Source organism: Parasteatoda tepidariorum, chromosome 3 (genome assembly GCF_982258835.1).
Source record: "Parasteatoda tepidariorum strain Cologne lab strain chromosome 3, Ptep-v5.0, whole genome shotgun sequence".
NCBI classification, from domain to species: domain Eukaryota; kingdom Metazoa; phylum Arthropoda; class Arachnida; order Araneae; family Theridiidae; genus Parasteatoda; species Parasteatoda tepidariorum.
Window position 1 is genome coordinate 122,307,555 of NC_141757.1, and position 22,379 is coordinate 122,329,933.

The 22,379-nt window shown below is 26.3% G+C and overlaps 1 long non-coding RNA gene across 2 annotated transcripts; it reads left to right on the forward strand.

The window, feature by feature from the left end:
* Positions 1–4,750: 4,750 nt before the first annotated feature.
* Positions 4,751–10,154, forward strand: LOC147814260 (uncharacterized). Of its 2 annotated transcripts, XR_015432738.1 has the most exons (4): positions 4,751–5,766; positions 7,334–7,371; positions 8,027–8,103; positions 10,060–10,154. It is a non-coding gene; the product is annotated as an uncharacterized LOC147814260 (long non-coding RNA). The 2 variants fall into 2 exon arrangements; XR_015432737.1 differs by lacking the exon at positions 10,060–10,154 and having other exon boundaries at positions 4,759–5,766; positions 8,027–8,280.
* Positions 10,155–22,379: the final 12,225 nt, after the last annotated feature.

The window sequence follows — 22,379 nt, forward strand, 5'->3', positions numbered from 1 at the left end:
CTTTAAAGCATTTTATAATCTTTTTATAGTTAACTTATACACAACTATTGTTCTCCTTTTAGGCAGCAATTATTATATAAATATTAATACTGAAGAAAGAAAAGAATTTTGTATTGTTCTACGAAACGTATATTGGCTGGAATTAATTATCAATTTGGCCCATTGACTGACAAAAGGATAAAAATTAATTTAGACACCTTTTGTAATTTATGACGACCTTATAAAAGATCTATCCAAGAAAAAAATTGATCAATGGGTATCCAGTGATTGGAATAGTGCATTTACAATTCTCTCATGTTATTAAACTAATAGTATTCTTTGACTTTCATTAATCATTTTATTAACAAAATTGTAATTGTAAAGTATATTTTTTCTCTCTTAATAACACATACTTTTTTTAATTTTTTATTTTAATAATCTTTTTAATTTGGATTAATTCGGTTTTTAGAAAACAGTTCAAACCAATCTTTCAATAAAATTTTATATCAATAATATCTGATATCTAGTAACTTATTCTTAGTTTATTTGCAGTTAAATATAATAAATTTCGCAATTATAGTAGGAATAACGAAGTTTACCTACTACGACATAGTTAAATTAAATTTTTACTCTTTATTTTGTAAAAAAAATTTTTTTTTGATATTCATATTTTTTGTAGAATATTTATTTTAAGGAACTTGTAATTCAACGCTGAGTAATTTACGCTGAGTAATTTTTTTGCCGTATTGACTTATTCATTCTTTATTTGACTTAGCTCAAATAAATATAATATCTCCCGAAATTGGTTATATGGGGTTTATATCAAATAAACCCCATATAATCAATTTCGAGCAGTCCAGTAAACATATCTTAATAGAAAATTAAAGGATTTAAGTTTCCAACTCAGAATTTTAACACCTTAATCTTTACACTACTATAACAAACCTTAAATGAAAATATTGTTTCGAATTATTTTCGTTAAAACAAAAACAAAGTTTACTCACTGTCCCTTCCTTACACAGGGGGGTTGCTCTCCCGGGAGCGATCCATCATAATAATTAATTATCGAATTAGTGCTGTTTTAAATAGTTTTCGATAAAATTATAATAATTTGAATTATTATTATTAATGATTGCACTAAAATTAGTAGTTTGTAATGCAAGCACTTTTGTACGTTGTAAGAACTAGCGCTTTTTTTTCTGCATACATTAAATGTAAAGTCAATATCAAAAAGAGAATCATAAGAATTTTAATGATCAATTTTATGCAATAGAATTTCAGGAATAAAAAGGAGTTTGTAAGTGTATTTGTGTGCCCTTCATGATATTAAAATATTTGTTAGTAAAAGAAGTAAAGACCTTTATTTTAGAATTAAGAAGTTAAAGTTTACTTTGAGGGGGACGAGTAGGTGATGGAATGTAGCTGTTTCAAAAAGAGATCCTTTTCCTCTCTTTGTTAGTGTATGGTAACTTGAGAGGTTAACGATGTCCGGTTATGCGTTTCTCACATCCCACCCTGTTGGGGGTCAGAGTTCTTGAGAAACTTCAGACTTTTCCAATATTTTGTTATTTTTTTATGTTTTGAATCGATCTCCCCTATCATCAATTTCAGTTTTAATTTCTTTCCTTATATTGCTGACGATTATTATTATTTAACATTTTCATAAGACCACTATTATGTTCAATTGTTCGTAATAAGTTTTTCATAGAACTGTTTATTTTTTTTCCTAAAAAAATAAATAAGCAAAAATATAACAGAAAAACGCAAATTTTTCATATTTCGCAGATTGCGAAAAGCAATACACCGTAAAAGTCATTTACAGATCAAAATTGTGTTTCTAAAATGTATCTAACAAAAATCTTTCAACCATTTGTGGGAAATTAGAAAAGTAAATGAAAAATAAATATATAAATGAACTCTAATTTTTAAAAAAAATATTTTTTGATTTAATATCAAGGTCTTATTTGATTAGTAATATAACTTGTTAAAAATGGAGAGGGTCTCGCTTTTTATGCTTTATAAGTACAACAAAGCATCATAATTCTTTGCACTTTTTTGGATTTTTAAACTCCTTGTATCTGAACAGTCCAGAGCTTGTAAATGATTCAAATAAATCAAATTCATTCTCATTCATGTGTTTTAAAATTAACATTATTCAAATTAAAATTAACATTAAAATATTATAAAGCGAGAAATCAGTTACAACCTGTCATAATTCTAACAATTGATATAATAAATCGGTAACTTACTTAATTAACTATATTTCGTGGTTCGTGCAATAATGAAGAAAGCTAAAATATAAAAAGAAAACTGTAAAAGAAAAATTAACGGTAATTAAATTGTTAAATCTTCTTATTTCGCATCTTCATAAATTATTAAAATTCAATTCTTCTCTCATCTGGACACAAATGCATTTAAAATTAGATCTTTTGAAATTCATGCATTTAAATTTTTTACTGTCTTAATATTTATGAGTTAACTCAGAAACTTCTAACCGTATTTCATTTCTTAAATTAGCAAAAAAGTTCAGAAGGAAAAAATAATTAATGTACTCTGTTTTTATTTAATTTTGAACCAATACAGAAAAATTTATGAACGGGCAATGTTTAGGGAGGAAAACTCCTTAATTCTTTGAGTAGAGAAATAATAATACGTTACAATACCATGCGTTTCTTTCTAAATTAAAAATCCGTTAGGGCGTAGCCAACGGAGTTAAATTATTGTCGTATGCGCCATTGATAACTTCAATCTACGTTTTATTATCTGTATTTTATTTGTAGAGCAAAAACTGCAAGATTTAGAAAAATCAAATTACAATGGACTGTAGAGAAGTGTACAGGGATTACGATGGAATGAAGAAAATGTATGATCGATAATTTGTTTGAGAATTATTAACTCCTACACTCAGTGATAAAAAATATCGTATGAGCCGCTCTGCTGGACACAAAAATTCCTCTACAGAATTGAAATTTTGTTTTTCTGAGCAAAAACAACAAAATTTTAAAATTTGAAATTACTATGGTTTATAGAAAGAAATACAGAGAAAATTTAACATTCGATAATAAGTATTATTAACTCTTATACTTGTAAAAAAAATACTATATATGGATGATCTGTAAGATGAGAAAATGTATGATCAAAACTACCAAAATATTGCTAAGTTTACCGTAATTCTAGCTCTATGGAAACACCAAAAAACTCGATAATTTTTACCAAAGTGTTTGGGTAATGTTTTAGGTTGACAATAAGATGAAATTTTATAATGTTTGTTAAATTTTGGTAAAATATGGTAAATAATCATGTTAGCTAAGAGCATTTTCTTCTTATAAGCCTTTATTCAATAAAATTAACTGTTCTGTTTTGTATTTTCTACTAAATGTGTGGTAATAAGAACTATATTTGTGAAAACCAGAATTTCTGTTAAACCCTTACAATTTGAATAGAAAATTTATCAAATAAATGGTTTAAATGCAGGATATATTTTAATTTTATTACCCAAGTTATTTTATTTATTTATTTATTTTTTTTAAACCAGAAATGTCAATACAGTTCCGTAATTTTACCGAATTGTTTTCTTCGTATTTTCCACTTAAATGTAATTATGCAGTTAAAATTCGATGAGCTAAAAAATCATTTTTATATGTAAACCTAAAACGAATTTTCTTTCGAATTCCAATTTATTTGAAAGTCATTTCTAATTTAAGTGTTCATTCGTGATTTTTTTCAGGTATATTTTAAATATTGACTGTTTATTCATTTTTGCAGAAAATTCATTTTTTCGTCAGGAGATCTTTGTCTTTTTTTTAATTTTGTAAGCTCGGACTGAATTGTGAATTAAGAGTAGCGAAAGAGAGAGAGAGGGATTTGCATGTTGCAGGATATAAATCTTAACAGTTAAATTGACTTTTTTAAAAATAAATAAACCTAACAATAAAAAGTATTCTCAGTTTAAACTGTTAAAATTCTCGTCAACAAATGAAATAATTTCTCAGCAATTTTTCTTGTTTTATTATTGTAATACACAATCTGTATTCCTTAGGTCAAATCTTCTTTAAAGTGTAGATGATAATTTTCAAGTTGAGGCAGTCCTCGAAGTCGTTACGATTAGCATTTTAACAAAACATTCTTACATAACGCTACTTCACTTGTACATTTTAAAAGCAAAATATTCAGCGTTTCAGTTTAAAATATTGGTTTTTAAGGGAAGAAAATAAAACAAGGATTTAAGGGAAACAATTACGCGGATAGGTGATCGGAAACGGGGGGAGTCAGAGACTCCCTGTTTTTCTTTTTTTAATTTTCGCATGGAACAATTCCTTAACAGAAAGAGTTAATAATATTTATTAATAATACATATTAATCTTATAGAGAAACAGGATTTTATTTTTCTGCACAGGAAGTCAAAACATTCATGTAAGCATTATTTCCAAATGTAGAAGTATAAAAGTTTTTCTGAAAAAAAAAAAGCATACAAATAAGTTTTGACATAATGCAATTATTTAATTTCGAGAGTTCATTTATCGTTGGTAATTAACTAAATGTTTTTGTTACTTAATTTATTTTTCCTTTATATCACCAGAAATTGTTTTTAATAATTTAGAAATAAATATTGATCCTAATTTGAGGACATCTTACTGTCTGAAATCACAGGACACGTATTTTTAAAAAGAATCATTTAAGTGACCTTGTTTCCAATCCTTCAAGTTAAGGGAGAAAGAGAGGGGAAAGCGAACGCTAAGCACTTTAAACCCCCTTCCCCGATTCTAAGAAATAATCTCTTCAACCAGGTGGTCCACTTACCCCAGACGCCAAAAGATTCAATGGTCGCCAAAAAATTTGGAAAAAAAGGGGATAAATAATGGAAATGGTCAACTTCAAAAGAGGTCTCCTTTCTGTTTTATTGCAGGAATGCGATACTCAACAGCCTAAGAAGGACAAGTAAGTAAACTTTTATTCTTTAGCTCATGTTATATTTTCAGTACACTATTATTTATTAATTTTTCACAAATAATTTGTTTTTATTTTCTTTATTTAGTTTTCAGTAATTATATTTTTTAATCGTTATATTCCCCCGTTTCCGATCACCTATCCGCGTAATTGTTTCCCTTAAATCCTTGTTTTATTTTCTTCCCTTAAAAACCAATATAGTGTAAGTTACCATTTTAGTTTTAAAATGAATTATAAGTTCCATTAATCCTAACAATAGAAAAATGATTTTCTATAGCTATTTAAATCAAATGCTTCTTTATTTTTTTAAAAAGTTTTTAATTTAATAATTATTTAAATTAATTTACTTACTTAGTTTAATTACCTTATTTAATTTATTAAAAAAATCTGTAGTCATTTTTTGCCAGGACCATGTATTGACAGCGCGTTTCACCTTTTGTTTCAAATAAAACTTCTGATCAGACCTAAAGGGTTTTCTTCAAATATGTTTCCGACCACTAAAAAAAAAAAAAAAAAAAAAAAGAAATGGTATTAACATTTTCTAATTTTTTATTAGTTTATCGTATAATTTAAATTTAATAATTTTTTGATAAGAGTTTTTTAAATTAGAAACGTTTAACAATCTAAAACTCGTCTCACACTTGCTTTCAGCTCTTAATTTTTTCGAATATTTTTCAGAATAAATTAACTGGGAAAACTCTTTCTAAGTTTGCTTTTGTTGCTTTGTAATTGCTTTTTATTAATGTTATTTATTTAAATTTTTTTTTTGCACGGATGGAAATACTGTAAGAAAAATCTTTTGGAAGAAAAAATCTTTTGGAAGAAAGGTCAAGATAAAAGGTAAGAACATCTCAAATCTTTATATTAAGGGTAAAATTTAGGATTAAATTTTTAATAATATTAGGAAATAACTTTACTGTTATTGAAGTATGTTTTTTAAAACATTTTTAAATTTTTTAAATAAATAACGCATAATTTAATCTGCAAAACCATTTTCTTAAAATGTCTTTTAAAATTTTTTTCATATTTTTGAAAAACTTTATATTTATAACGAACGTTACATTTATAATGAATGGTAAAAAAAATTGTTTTGGCCCATAACTTTGTGTAGAAAAGGGACAGGAAATTTGATTTTAAGTAAACAGAAATGCTGGAACTGTCAGGAACGATGTAATTTTCGGCCAAAACATGAAAAAAATCTTGCAATAAACGTGAAATATAATTCACTCTAAAATTCACGTTAACACTATGTAGCCAATGAGGTTAAAAGTAATTAAGATAAACATATACTTTATTATCCCATAAAAGAAATCTACTGCAACATATTTGCATTTTTTAAAATTATTTAAAATAAGAATATTTTTTGTAGAAATAAATTCAAAATTCTTTTTAAGTATAGAAATATTTGCAGCATAATATTTTTTCTTTCTTCATAGAATTAAGTTTTCTGTTTCTAGCTCTTTTTCCAGTTCTTGTGCAAATTTTACTATTTATCTAATCTTATTTATCTTTTTCTTAATTCATTCTCTATCTTAAGATTTATAGGGTTGTTTATTTTAAATCTCTTCCTGTTGAACTTTCACCTATTGAAATTTTATTTTTAAAAAAGCATTATGCTTGACATATTTTCCGTAAAAAAAAAGTGATTTTAATTGACTGTTGAATATATATATATATTTCTGATGATTACTATGTAGTGCAAAAAATTAATCTAAATATTTTTTGAAATTATAATGGAAGAGGCAAGGAATTTTATTTCTAAAATTAAGGGTAACCCGGACAAAAGTAATATATTGGACTATTTTAGTATCTATAATTTGAATAGACTTCTATGTCTGTTATGCCGGATTTTTTTTCCTTTCATATCCTTTTCTAAATTTGAATTAAAGAACAAAATTTAAAAAAGAAAATTTTTCACTTTAATACTACGTCATGTTATAAAAGAACTATAAATTACTATTTTCTTAATGATTGTCATTTATAATATTTGATTGATTTGATAATGTAATTTTATTATAAATATTAGGCAGAATTTATCTAAACACACATTTTACCCCATTTTTGAAAAAGATGCATAATAAGTTAGGACTTTAAATTCGATTTTTTATTTTAGATATAAACTTGTCCTCTAAATTTACCCTTTCAATTCTGAACTATATTTTATAGCATTTGCCTAGTGTAATTATTTTAAAGGCAAGATCATCAGTAGTTAATACTAGTTTACGATAAGCATTGAGCATATAAAAAATAGATGGTAAACATTAAACTTATTGTCAGATATATTGTATAGAAAATAGTTAGAAGCAGTTTTTTATTTTTTTCTCAATTCATTGTTCTTACTTTGTTGATTTTTTGCTGTTTTTTCTATGGTTATATTCTTATTGTTTTCTTTTTCTTTCATGAAAAGTCTGGAGAGACTGAAAATGGCAGTCAGCAGAAAAGAAGGTAAGAACATGTTAAAACTACATTTTAACTTAGTGGCATCCATTTTATATTCTATAATTTGTGGTATTCTTTGTATTATTGAAATACTTTATGATTATTAGTAAATAATTGTTTATAATTTTAAAGAAAATATTTTTTTGAATCCTTAACATTTTTTAATCAAAATACTTATTTCTGATTAGCAAAAGTACTTTCCTAAAAAATTTTCAAGTTTATTTTTGACTTTTGTAAATGTTGACCACATACTAGACTAACAAACATACCATACACATGCTAGACTAAAATTGAAAATTTTAAATATACTAGAATTTTTTTTGAGGTGGGAAACATTTTTTTCGTCAAATGATTTAATTTTATCATAACTTATCTAATTTTACCTAATTCTAAAAAAAATAATCTAAATTTCGCATTTCAATTTTGAACTATATTCTATAGTATTTGCCAATGGTAATTATTTTATAAGAAATATCTTCAGTAGTTAATAATAATTTCCGATAAGTATTGTGCATGTACAAGATAACTGGTAAACATAAACTTATTGTCTAGAAATGAGTTCTAAGCAGTTTTTTTTTTAATTTAATGTTTTTATTTTGTTGATTTATAACAGTTTTTTCCACGCTCATATTCTAATTATTTTTCTTTCTTTCATGAAAAGTCCAGAAATTCTGAGAATGTGAATGAAATAGAATGGTTGAGTACTAGAATTAGATTGAACGAGAATCAACAGAAAAGGTAAGAACATGATAAAACTACATTTTAACTCAGTAGCACCGATTTTATATTCTATAATTTGTGGAATCTATTTTACAAGTTCATAGCAAAATTAGAAAATCTACTTTATATTCTATATGTAGAACTGCAATTTTAATAATTTCTTCGACTGTAATTTGTATTAAAATATTTTCAGATTATCAATAAAAAATTGTTTATAATTTTAAAAGAAAAATTTTATAAGGAAATATTTTTTTTTTAAATCGAAATTTTTTAATCAAAATACCTGTTCTTGATTTTCAAAAGTACTTTCCTAAACTCTTAGCTTTTTAGCCGCCTAAATTTATTACTTTTTTAGAAAAGTTTCAGCTCGTTTTTTTAAAAATTATGCCTATACTAGAATTACTTGTATTTGTTGAGAGAAATTTCTTTTTTAGTCAAATGATTTGATTTTATCATAGCTTACATGTCATCTTAAAGTAAATTTCTTTTCATAATTTTTAAATATTAAAAATTTAAAAGTAAAAATTTATTATAAAATAAATCTTAAAATTATTGCATAGCTGTTATTAAGTACTATGTACTGTTATGATGTTTTATATATATATATATATATATATTTCACTGGTTTTCAACTTTTTTTTCAACTGGTTCTCTTCAAATTAAAATTTTTTATGTATAAAAAAAATTTAAATATTTTAAAAAACCGTTTAGTTTAAACCAACCTATCTTGATGGCATAAAATTTATATTCTTTAGTTAGTTTGTAAATTCATTACAAATTCAGAAAATCATTCCTCTTTATCGCATATCTTAATAACTTCTTCTATAATAATTGGTATATCATTTTTAAGTAATTAATACTTAATGGAGTATAATTTTGAACGATCATATATTCTTTTAATTGTTAGAAATTTTAATCAAATAACATATTTTCAGATTTTAAACGTACTATTTTAAAAAATTTTACATTATTATTTTTTGCATTTTTAAAAACCTTTAGTTTGTTTATTTCCTTGAGGTTAAAATTTCTTTTAATTAAATAATTTAATTTTATATAAACTTAAAATATTTTCACATATTAATTTAAAGTAAAAAATTCGTTCATAGTTCTTAATCGTAAAAAAGTTAAATTTTGTTTAAATATTAACATTACATCACATATTAATAGCTACAAACTATTTTGGTGAGAATGTATTCTTTCTAAATTAAAAAATATTAAAGCTTTGCTATCAAATTCTTTATTTAAAATGCATTTTTATGTTCAATTATTAAATAGATTGATCTGTAGTTACAAAATGCAATATATAAGCATTGTTAAGCGATATGTACCGCTTCAATTAGTCTTCTAACTTATGGAAGCATTTTAAAAGTTAACAGTTTATAACAGATGAGTTTAAAGTAATGAAGTTTGGTCACCACTTTTAACTTTTTTAAAGTCAATCATTGTTCTCTCTATATATAAACTAATTAATTGTTTCATAATACTGTAAAGAGAAGTTTTATCCAGGTTGTTTCGTTAATTCATAGGATATTATTCATAGTTCTTTTAATATTTGATGCTGCAATTTTTTTCCATCCAAATGAATCCGCTATTTTACACATTTTTTTTTTATTGCGAGCTGGAATATTCATTTTGTGCTATTATTACCTTTTGTTACAATCAGCTTAAATTTATTTTTGTGACAATCAATGCTCGCTTGTAAGTAATAAAAAAAAACAGGTGGTTTGAGCAACTTTATTAAATTCTATAGCGTACTATATTTATAAGAGAAAAACAAAATTTTTGAAAATTATTGAATAGAATTTTTCTTCGAATATTTCCCTGGGATCAATAAAAGTATTTTGAATAGTTAGAATTAATTGATATTATAACTTAACCCAGAATTAAAATTCGTCAAAAATTAATTAGATATTTTGTTTCTGTACGTATTATTTAATAAATCTGTTGTAAAATAAATTGGTTACTTTTTTGCAGGAAAACTAGATTCATTGTGAAAGAGAATGCTTATAAAGAAGTTATTGTACAGTTATGTACTTGTTTGTATTTTGATTTGTTATATAGAAATAAAATAATATTCTTTTCTTAAGGTCATGTTTTATTTTAAATTTTATGCATTTTATTTTTATTAAAATTCCAGCTTTATTTATTTAAAATCACAGAAACTGATGTGTTATTTACAGGTGCCCAGTATATATATATTTTTAAAAATATTTATAATGTATCTTATTTATCTAATATTGAATATGAATAATATTGAAAGAAAGTTATCCAATATTAAATATGAATAATATTGAAAACAAAAATAATGACTGGGTTGTGGCTTTGTTTCTATCAAAAAAAGCTAATTGTAGGTTTAATATATATAATTATTTTCATTTTTTTTATAACTTAAATAATTTATGCATTAATATATATAATTACTTTAATTTTTTTTCATAACTTAAATAACTTATACATTAAGTCGCAATATGTTTTTATCTTAGAATAAAATTTTTATTTAATTTTACCTCATAATGTGTAAAAAAATGTGAACACTCAATTAAACACACAATGTTTTTATATGATTCTACTTTTAACTTATTGCATTTATAATTGATTATAATGAAATAAAAAAGAAATCTATTATATTATGTAAGAAGATTCATTGGATGATAATTTACCATAAATTAAGCAATTTTTTCCAACATTTTGCTTTTTATATTAGCATAAGTTTTTTGCATGTAATGGCAGTTATTGCTTTATTACAATATAAAAAGTTAAAATGCAATAAATTACTATAGCTGATATCAGCAGAGTAAGAGAAAACAATTTATGTTCCTTAAATAAGAATTGTTATCAACAACATGCAGCAAAAAGTCTTTGAAATTTAAGGAGAACTCTAATAAATAAGTAAGTGACAAAAAAAAAAAATTGCCGATACACCTAACATAAAGGTGTGATACCGGCAAGGATGGCATTAAAGTTTTCTATTGAACCAAGTGTGAGGTGAGTTAAGGGTGGTATATCAGCAAATAAGGCAAAGAAGTTCGCCTAAACATCTGATATAAAGGTGTGATACCGGCAAGGACGGCATTAAAACTTTCTATTAAACTGAGTTTGAGGTGAGTTAAGGGTGGTACGCCGGCAAATAAGGCAAAGAAGTTCGCCTAAGCACCTGAAATAAAGGTGCGATACGGGCGAAAACGGCATAGACGTTTTCTAATCAGCCAACAGTTAAGGTGCCTTAACGACAAGTGAGGCAACGACGTGTGCCAGTGAACATTTTCAGCTTTTGATAAAAAGGCAAAAAAGACATCATAAAGGTACAATAAAAGCCTTTACGGCAATTTTCTCCTTATTCTGTGAAAAAATTTTTTTTCCGGTATTTAACAGGCAAAAATGGCAAAGTAATCCAGAGGCAACAAACTAGTTCCGGTCCTTTAACGATTGCCGTCGCTTTGCCTGAAATGCCATGCACTGGCCCTCATTCTGGCCCAGATTTCACTTTATTAACGGAACCGATACGGCAATGAAAAGCCCGCCGTAATGGCACTTTAGGTGAGCCGACATTGTCCCTTCACTAGCCCTAAAGTCGTGTGCTTGTTGGGTAATTTATGTTAAAATATTTGAGTAATATAGTTTTGTATTTTTCGTGCCCGTTTTCAATCATACTGTACTACTGTATACGAGTGGTACCACTTTCAGTTTGCCTGTGTTCTAAAGTCACTATTTGATGCACTTCTACAGTAGCGTCCATAGGAACAGTTGTTTGTTCGATTACTGTCTATCACAGGTATGTTACACATATGTTTACCTTTTCCAGTGGTTTTTCGAATTCGTTATTTCCCAATCGTTGTTTTTCTAACTCAAACCTCGTTTCTTGTAATCTGGTAATTTCGTCGAATTTACTTATTAAATCATGCAGAGCTTTTGAGGGACACGTGCAGCGTTACTGGTGATGGTTTTGATAGTAAACAAGCAAATGTTTCTTAGAATACTTCACATTTTGATAAAAGAGCACTTGCTGCAGTTCCCAGAATCTGGAGCTCATACTTCTGAATAATAATATCTGAACTATTATCCAGATCGGTTGAAAAAAAACGCCAGCTAAAGGTAAGTAAGTAAATTTTTTACCTCAATTATTTTAACTTATCACGTGCCTAAATCTCTCTTTTTAGAAATATATACGTTTCATTTTTAGGGCTATTTAATTTTTAATTAAATTTTAATTTCATTAATTTATGAGTAAATATAGACTATGATAACCTTATAATGGTTTTTAGGAGATTAAAAAAAATATTTCAAATATTGAGACGAAAATAGTCATGAGTAGACAACTTCTAACTTCCTATTTAATTATAATACTTAATAATAATCCTCTATATTTAATAATAATCTTCTATCTTTAATAATAATCTTCCATTTTTAATAATACTATTCTTCTCCGGTAAATATTAGGGATTAGGCAAATATAGTGATTTTTTTAATTCCTGTCAAAACGCGAATTCAAAAACTTAATTCAAGGAGTTGATGATGACCTTTCATCATGACAATGCTCACATAACGGCAGCTTTGACGTAAAATATTCCACCCTTTGAGATATAAAGTAAATACAAAATGATTTTTCTACATTCGTTTATGAGATGCTAAGTTGGAACTGATGTTATATATGCAATGGCAGATGTTATTGAAATCTTTTGGATGTTATTGAAAACTTTTTTCTCAGTTGTTAAGACAAGACCAACTATTAAGTTTTATCTCATTGTTTAGAAGCGTGTTATATCAATACCTCCTGGTTAAATCCAGAAAGACTGTCGAGCAATGATAATTTATAACGCAATCCGTCAAACAGAACAATTGCCGAAACAAAACGATGATGCGCGATTTCATGGGGCATAGATTGTTCATATTTTATTTCTAATTAAAAAATATTTTTCTAATTATATTTCTAATAATTTCTTCTAATTTAGTTATCTCTGTCTTTATTTTTAAAGAAAAATGTTCTTTATGTCGAAGTGTAGAAAAAAATAAGGCTTTTTATTTTCAATCTTCAGTTAAGAAGTTAAAAGTAAAGAAAAACGAGCTTTTATGATCACATACCGTTTGCAGTAAGTCTATCTTATTGCGAGAACATGCTGCAAAAAAAGTATTTAAATATTTTGTACGAAATATATTGTTTTTTCTTTACAATGTGAACCCGAAACTTTTCTAATGAAAGATCAGGTTCCCGATCACTGCAGAGTTCGGTCAGCACACACAGAATGTAGGGGAGAGCCGGGTAGCCCCGCTCACCTAAGGAGTATTGCTTATATTTCTGTATAATACTGAGTAATAATCAACATTTTTGTATGTTTCTATTGATTTATCATCTAACTAAATAATGCAAAAAGAATAAACCAAAAAAAGAATAGTTAAATTTAAAAAAATAGAAATTAAAAAAAAAAAACATGTTTTTCAGCTGTTTTCAAAATGTGTCGGGTAGCCCCGCCCAGTTACAAAAATTTTGTTTTTTGGCTATTTTTTCAGGTGTAAATGAGAATGACCAATGTATTGACAATAGATAAACCTCATTTATCATTTTTATCACAAAATTATTTCATTTATTACATATTTATATATTTTTAGTGAATTCTATTATTTAATAACAACAAATGTCATACTTTTTATCATTATTAATGTATATTAATATATTATAATATTAATATATATTTATATTAAATATTTAACAAAAATAATTTAATTTAAGTAACAATAATTAATAACAATAGTTGTTTTTCAATATAAACTTATTTGGTTGATCTCTTCTTATAAACTTAATACAAAATACTTCTTATAAAAATACAAATTCACTTTGTATTTTGATTGCATTCAAATGCTTCTGCAGATTGATTCGTTCACAAATAAGTGAAAATAAATAAGTAAGCAAATAGCTTATCATAATATTTATGATTTCTTGATATTAAATTTAATTTGGATATATCAATTACATTTTAAAAATATTTAATTTTTCATTTTTAAATATATAAATTTATGTTTCATATAATATTAAAACATATATTTGTTGCTAAAAATGCATATAACATTCAAATTTGAAGCAATAAAATAATAATCTTTGCAACTGTACATTTATCGACGAAATAAAATTGAGCGGTGATACCCGACATTCATGTGAGCGGGGCTACCCGAAATCCAATCTTTTTGTAAATTTGCAATTACTCGAACAATTTTTCACATACAAACTTCTTTCTTTGTGCAAATTAAACTTAAGACTACATACTTTAATGCTGTATGTATAGAAAAAAAATATTTTTTTAGTATTAAAATGAAGTTTAATCGAAACATTCAGCCAATTTTTCTTAATTTCATGACTACTGTATTCAAAAAATTTTCAAAACTATTGTTTACCATGTTAACAGCTGCATAAATACTTGAAACTTTGAAAATAATCTTTTTTTAATACAACAATTAATGTCCGATGGCCCATTGACTTGAAAAAATATTCTATACATATGAAATTGACTGTGGGCGAGGGTACCCGCTGGGCGGGGTTACCCGACTCTCCCCTATATCTATCGTTTTGCTTCCCCTTTTTATTATTAAAATCAATAAATATAAAAAGATTCTAAAAATCATGACTTCCAATAATGGCGGCTAAGGAGTTTGAACAATCGTAACCATCGATTTATTTTATTGCTTCGCAAAATTTCTGAAAACTGGATTGATGATATTTTGAATTAAACCTATAAACTTTGTTTATTTGTCCCTACTTGAATTATACAGATATTTAAAACTTAAAATAATTAAAATAAGTTGCAAGCAATATTAAATGTTTGTATAAAATATTGTATAAATCAGAAAAATTAAAAGAAAATTAAGACACTAATGTAAGAAACGAATATCAAATATTAAACTTTTCTTGCACAGTGAAATTATAAATTTATCTTCTGAAATTCATGATTCTGATAGTTCAATGGCTTATAATACATTGATCTTCCCCTTATTTTATTTTATCATTTTCTTTAAATTTATCCTAAGTTATCTTAAAAAGCGTAACTTTATACTATAACTGTCATTTCATGATATTTTCAAAACATTTATAATATTTTAAGAATTCTCACAAATAGGAACCTTCACAATTCTTATATTTAGGTATCTTACGACACACAACCTGTTCATCGTCTCTCCAAAAACTGCCAAAAACTCCAAACTTTCCAAAACTCATTCATTTCAATTGCTTTCATTTAACATATGAAATCTTATTTAATCTTAAAGTACCAATAAAATGTCGAAATCCCGTATTATAATCCCTAAGATTAACTAGCTAATGTACAGAATTACTTGGATGATCCATTAAAGAAGTAAAAAACTTTAACTTAAACTTCAAAACAACAGCTTGACATCAAACTTCAAGGCTTTAAAAAATAAAAACTGTTTCATTTTTTTTTCAAGTTACGTCGGTAGTCTAGATAGTCTACCCATAAGCTTCTTGTCACGTATTAAAATAATAATCAGATCTATAAAATAATAACAGCAACATTAAGTTAGTTATTTTTCGCTGTCTAAAAAAAATAATTACTGAAGGGGGAAAAATTCTATTAAAACTACCGTACTCTATGGTAAAGGCATTTATGGTAAAAAAAAAAATAATAATTCTAGTTAATACAACCAAACTATACGCTATTTAAACCATTCATTTGGCAATTGTTTCGTTCATATTGTACGGATTTACCGGAAATTCTGGTTTTAAAAATATAGTTCTTACTACCACACATTTACTAAGAAATACAAAACTGAAAATTAAACTGAACCTTATTAATGGTTTTTACGTCATGCTCTAAGATATCATGATAAAGTTACCAAATTTTACCACTTTAATAAGTCTTATAACATATTAAAAACCATATTTTATGGTTAATTTTACTGAACTTATTACTAAAGAGCTTCGATAAAATTTACCAAGCTTTTTGGTATTCCCATAGAGCCAGAAACACGGTAAATGTTATCACATTCTGGTAGTTTCGATCATATTTTGCTCTCTGAGTTATAATCAAATTATTTACTGATAGAAACATTTATCAATTATTTTAGAATCCATTATACAAAAAATCACGCAGTTTAAAATATTATTACAAATAAGGAAGTTAACATAATGCTATTTACACTGTTGAACAATTCCTAAGGACGGAAAACGAATGACTGCATTGCGCATAAGAAATTAAGCGTGGTTAAATGCAGAGTCAAATCCCGTTCCTCTGACAAATTATGTATGAGGGTGTTAAATGCATGGCATTCTCGACCAGCAACACGCCTCCCACTGCACCAAACACATTTTCAATGGGATTTAGATCTAGAGAATGAGCTGGTCATACGAGGCGCTGAATATCCTCACACTGAACACACTCCTCGACGGCGATTCTTGGATGACATGTTTCATTGTCTTCTATAAGAACAAATTTATCACCGATAGCAGAAAAGCTTTTTATTTCACACTTTCACAGATAATCCTAGTTTACAATGAAAATGGATAACATAATAATAGTCGCTAAAATGCTAATGCGCATATTAACGACTTTGGAACTTTAACGGTAACATATACACAATTACTCTATCAATTTACCTTTAAATAGAACTGAAAAGTATGCAGTTAATGTGTAAAATATAATATTTTTTTGTATGAATTATTTTCAGAATTTTTAGTTTTTATGTACTATTATGGTATAATACGGAACTAATTTAATTAATTAATATTATACATCATTAAGCAATATTATATACAATTAATTTAATAATAACTGAATGCATGTACCATCTCCTTAGCTTATTGTTCAATATCTGATCTGTTTTTCGCCTACTTTTCTAAAGATATTAAGTTTATTTCATACAGTTGAAAAATAGATATTGAACAATACAAATCTAAACGTAGGTCAAATATTAAAAATCAATGAAAATGGAAGAAAATTGTATAATATAGAACTAATAGGTAATATACTACTAATGTATAACTAATCTAATTAATTTTATATTATATATTATAATTTTATATTATATATCATTAATCAATACTATACACAATTTATTTACTAAGCGTGTATACAATCTCTTTAGCTTATTGTTCAACATCTTATCTGTTTTTCGCCTACTATTCTAAAGATATTAAGTTAATTTAATACAATCGTAAAATATATATTGAAATAAATCTAAACGAAGGTCAAATCGTAAAAATCTATGAAAATGAAAGAAAAATGCTTGGCAATATATGCGGTTGTGCCACAAAGATACAAAAGAGTGATGCTAACTGATGTGGCTGATTACTTAAATGCTTAGTCATCCGATTTATTTTATCTTATCTTCAAACAAAATAAGAAATATTGGTCTACGACATTTGAGTGGCAACCTATAGGTTTTCCATTAAACATCTCACGTCTGCCTGCTTATTTCTGGGAAATATTTATCTTTATTGAGTTCCTGGATTTGTCATGTGATTTGTTTCCTACCTTCAAATCTTCTATTTCTTTGCTTATAATGCTATACGGAATGTAGTTTAAAATAGTATTTTTGTTTTCAACTTAAAATTCAATTTCAATATATTTTCATTTTAATAACTATGCAATGGGATTTTATTAATATTAACGACCTTGTCTTTGAAAAGTCTTTGAAGATACTTTTTACTGTATTTTTTTTGCAATGATAAAGTACATACTTAAAGCAAAAATAACCAGAAAGGAAATAATAATATTATAATTTAACACAAAAAAATTTTAAAAAAGATTATAAATTTATCATATTTCACTTGCAAAATTTTTACGTATTTTACATTTTTGTCCTATATATGAAAGAGTAAATATAAAGAAAAAAATGGAAATAAAATAGATAAGTTAAAAAAAAGACATTTACTGAAAGTACGTAAGAAAAAAATAATTTTCTTTAATTAAAAATTTTAGAACCAAACTAAAACATACAAAATTTACACAATTTATTTTTAAAATAACTCAACAGTTATCAAAATCCTACAATTCTGAAAGAACTGTGGCAAAAAAGATTATTCAAGAAAATGTCAAACTACACAAAGTACATGTTTTTACACATTGCATTAAAATGGCCATGTCTGAATTAAAAACTGTAATTAAAAATACAATATTTGCTTGAAACATTTCATAGCTGTGTTCTAATAAAACAAATGTTTCTCTTTGGTTTGCAAAAGAATTTATATTTTCTTTTAAGAATATCCGTTTCAAGTCTATGAGAGTATAAGTACAAGGAGTATAAATAGATGAGAGTATAAGTTATAAGTACAAGGCAAAACCAACGTGGGTCATGCCTTGTACAACACACTCTCTTATTCATGTGGATAGTGGGCGGCGAGTATAGAACACCGCTATTCGGAAATACAATGCAAGTGTGGATGACAAGTTGGTAACATGTAGATTTCCTATTCACAGATATTGGCTGTAATAGTGTAAACAGTTTAAGTAAATTATCAAAATTAAATTGTTTATCTATCATTATAAATTAAAAATTCCTTGCGTGTTAAAATTCATCATTGTATGACATATTTTGCTTTAATGGGAAAACTTTGGAAAGAAGTTCAAAATATGTTTCCTTTCAAGAATGTAAACTTTAATATTAATGCTTAAAAGTTTTACCTGAACGTTTCTTAATGGCGTCGTTTGAGAATCTTTTAAACTACGCAATTTTAGACATACTTCTCGAGTTGATCCAATATTAATTTTTATTTCGAATATATTTAAGCTTAATTTTTATTATTTAAGGCAGCCATGGAATTTTGAGCATTCACTTCATCTTTTTAATAATTCTTGTCTTTTTTTACATTACCATGATGGAATTCGGTAAATTTTCTTTCAAAAACATCATTAGCAATTCCAACCAAACATTTTTCTTAAGTATATTCATGGAAGTTTTGCATTTTCTCTTACTCGAGTATGATTTACCTTCCCGCATTTAAATTATCTAGTTGTGCATTAAATGCCACACAATATTGCTGAACTTCATGATGAATTGGTGGAAATGAATAAGAAATGAGATAGAGTTTGTTCCTTTTATTTTAAGAGTTTTCCACGTTGCATGTATTTTGTATACATGACCGGAATTTATTATGCATAACTTTATTATTTAGGAATTCAAACAACAAAAAGCATGTGATGATTCAGTCAGAAATTTTAGTTTTAAATTGCAGTAAAATATTTTCCTGTTTCCCTTTTATATTGGTGTGTTTTATCGTTCTAAAAAGTCGATCAGGAAAAAAATTCTAATGAAGTCACCATACTGTAGGTTAATAATATTTCTGCTAAAATAAAGCAACATAATTCTGGTTAATACTAAAATATGCCACAAAATTTTGTTGAACACATGATGAATTTGTGATAATGAATAAGAAATGAGGTAGAGTTTACCTTTTATTTCCGTAGTTTTCAACGTTGCAGTTACAATCTATACAGGGCCGGAAATTCATTCATTTAATTTCATTTTAGTCGTTTTTTACTTTACATAGTGCGTACAGAGAAGGAATTTATTACGCATAACTTTATTATTTAAAGATTTAAACTACAACAAGCAGGTGATGATTGAGCGAAAAACTCTAGTTTGCATTTACCACAAAATATTTTTATGTTTTCAATTAAAATTGGTGGGTTACATATCGTTTTAAAAAATCAAACAGCACGGAGAAAGAAATCTCTGATTAATTCTAATCTCTGATCCTAAAATTACCTCCTAGTATGGAAAAGACACTTATGATAAAATAAAAACCATAATTCTGCTTAATGGAACCAAAATATACTGCATTTAAACCATGCATTTGGTAGTTTTTTGATTCATAGGGAAAAGGTTTACCGGAAGGTCCGGCTACCACACATTTAGTAAAAAGTACAAAGCTGAAAAATAAATTTGAACGAATAAATGGTTTGCATGCCGTGTTCTAAAGGATCATGTTAAATTAGCAAATTTTTTACCATATTATAAAACCATATTTTAATGCTGATAAATCGCAGAACTTTTTAATGTTCTCTTAATATCAGAAACGCGGTAAATGTTACCACATTCTGATAGACTTAATCATACATTTATCTCAGAGAGTTATTAAGGTAAAGAGTTTTTGAAGGTTTAAAAATTTAAAGTGTTATTAAATGTTCTAATAATTAAGTTATTAAAGATTTTTAACTCCTTTTTTCAACGCTACATTTTAAATGGCTAATTTTAATTAGGGTGCAATAATTAAAATCGCACAACATTTAAAAGGAATTAAAAAACACCTAGAATCAAAAGGCAAGGAATCGAACTATAAATCAAAGTTTTGTGCATCATTTTTTAGTAGCAACCAATGTATTATTTAGTCAATGTGATAAAAGTGTCAAGTATCATTTAAAATCTTGTGCAAGAGATGTCAATTGAAATTTTCATTTTTTTACACCAATTTCAATGCATTGATTCACATTCTTTATGTACCTAAGGACCACTAGAAAAATTTCCAAATCAATGGCAAACCTATTACACAATATAATCAATTAAAAGTTCAAAATGAAGATAAAATAAAGGAAAATTACAGACGTATGAAAAAAAGGGGGGAGGAAAGAATAATAATAATAAAAATAACAAACAACTGGGGGATAAAAATAAAAAAAGTCCAAAAAAAAGGATAAAATTTTCTAAAAAATCAGGAAAAAAAAAGATATAATCTCTTCATCAGCTCACACGATTATACCCGCAAAAAAGAGTGCTTTCTAATATTGTATCAATATAGCCAACGCAAAATATATCAATACAATAGTGTGTGGAGCACTGTTCGGCTTTTTATCAGCTATTGGGAATTTAAAAATTAGTCTGAATAAAAATAAATTTCCTTTTAATTTCAATAATCTTGGTGTCTTGATTCAAAATAGTTTAAACACTTTGTATTAGTTTGGCTGATATTGAAGCCCGCATAAATAGGCCTATGCGGTGAACACTTAGAATTTACTTTTCCTTCACAGGTGTCAGCACTTGATTTCTTTTTCTTACTGATTCGGAGTATTTAATATTGTCACTTTTATTAACTGTAACTGTTACTTTGCTTGGATTTGTTTAAATTGTGCTTTAGGAAGGTGTTTCATTCAATTGTTGATTTAAAATTTGTACCTTTTAGGAGTGATTTTTTTCCAATTTAAAATGATATTTATCTGTGTTAAAAGTTTTTTTCTAGTCTTTTCTTTAAGGGGCCTCGGGGCACTGTTAGTTCTGTTTAACTCCACTAACAACAGAAAGGCTCCTGTGTGTTTGCAGACAGTGTGTCCCCTGATGAAGTACTGTTTCGCAAACACACATTTTTATATTATATTTTATATTTAAGTATTTGTAATTATTTAGAATTTATGTCTTATTTCTAGTTTATATAATACAAATTTGGTTTCAGCTGCCTTTTGCGCTTTTCCAATTTGAATTAACTAAGTAAAGTTTCGGGGTGTTTATTTTCCTCTTAGTTATCATTATTGACCTAGTAAATTGTATTGGTTTTGTGATTGGATAACTTTAGCTAGCTAACATTCCATGATTCGCCTTCCCATGAGGTGAAAAGAGTTCGAATCCCAGCTATTGCTTGTTAGGAATTCCGGAATCCATCTTGTACCGACCATATATATATATATATATATGGAGATATATATATGGATATATATATATATATATATATATATATATATATATATATATATATATATATATATATATATATATATATATATATATATATATATATATATATATATATATATATATATATATATATATATATATATATATATATATATATATATATATATATATATATATATATATATATATATATATATATATATTAGTTTTAAACAAGCAAATGAAAGGATGAAACATTTAAAATAATACATCAAAATGGAAAAGCGCTTAAAGCAACTAAAACAAAATTTGTTTTATTTTAATTTATAAAGTCAGAAATACAGTTCCAGCAGAAAACGATTTTTTTTCTTCCCTTTTCAAAGATATGTGTGTTAGCAAGACAGCACTTCATCAGGGAACACACTGCCTGATAACATACAGAGCAGCATTTCTGTTGTCAGTGGTAATACAAAAATCTGACTGCACCTCGAGGCCCCATAATGGATAAACAACTAAGAAAAAGCAATTAGAAAAATTTAAATGTAAATGCAACGAAAAATTCATGATAAACAAACACAATTCAAAAGCCCACAGAGTAGGACCTAATAATGATACTCCCACATGTAAGAAAAATAAATAAAGATAAAGTTACAGTTAGAATAACCAAATCAAAATAAAAATATAAATGGTTT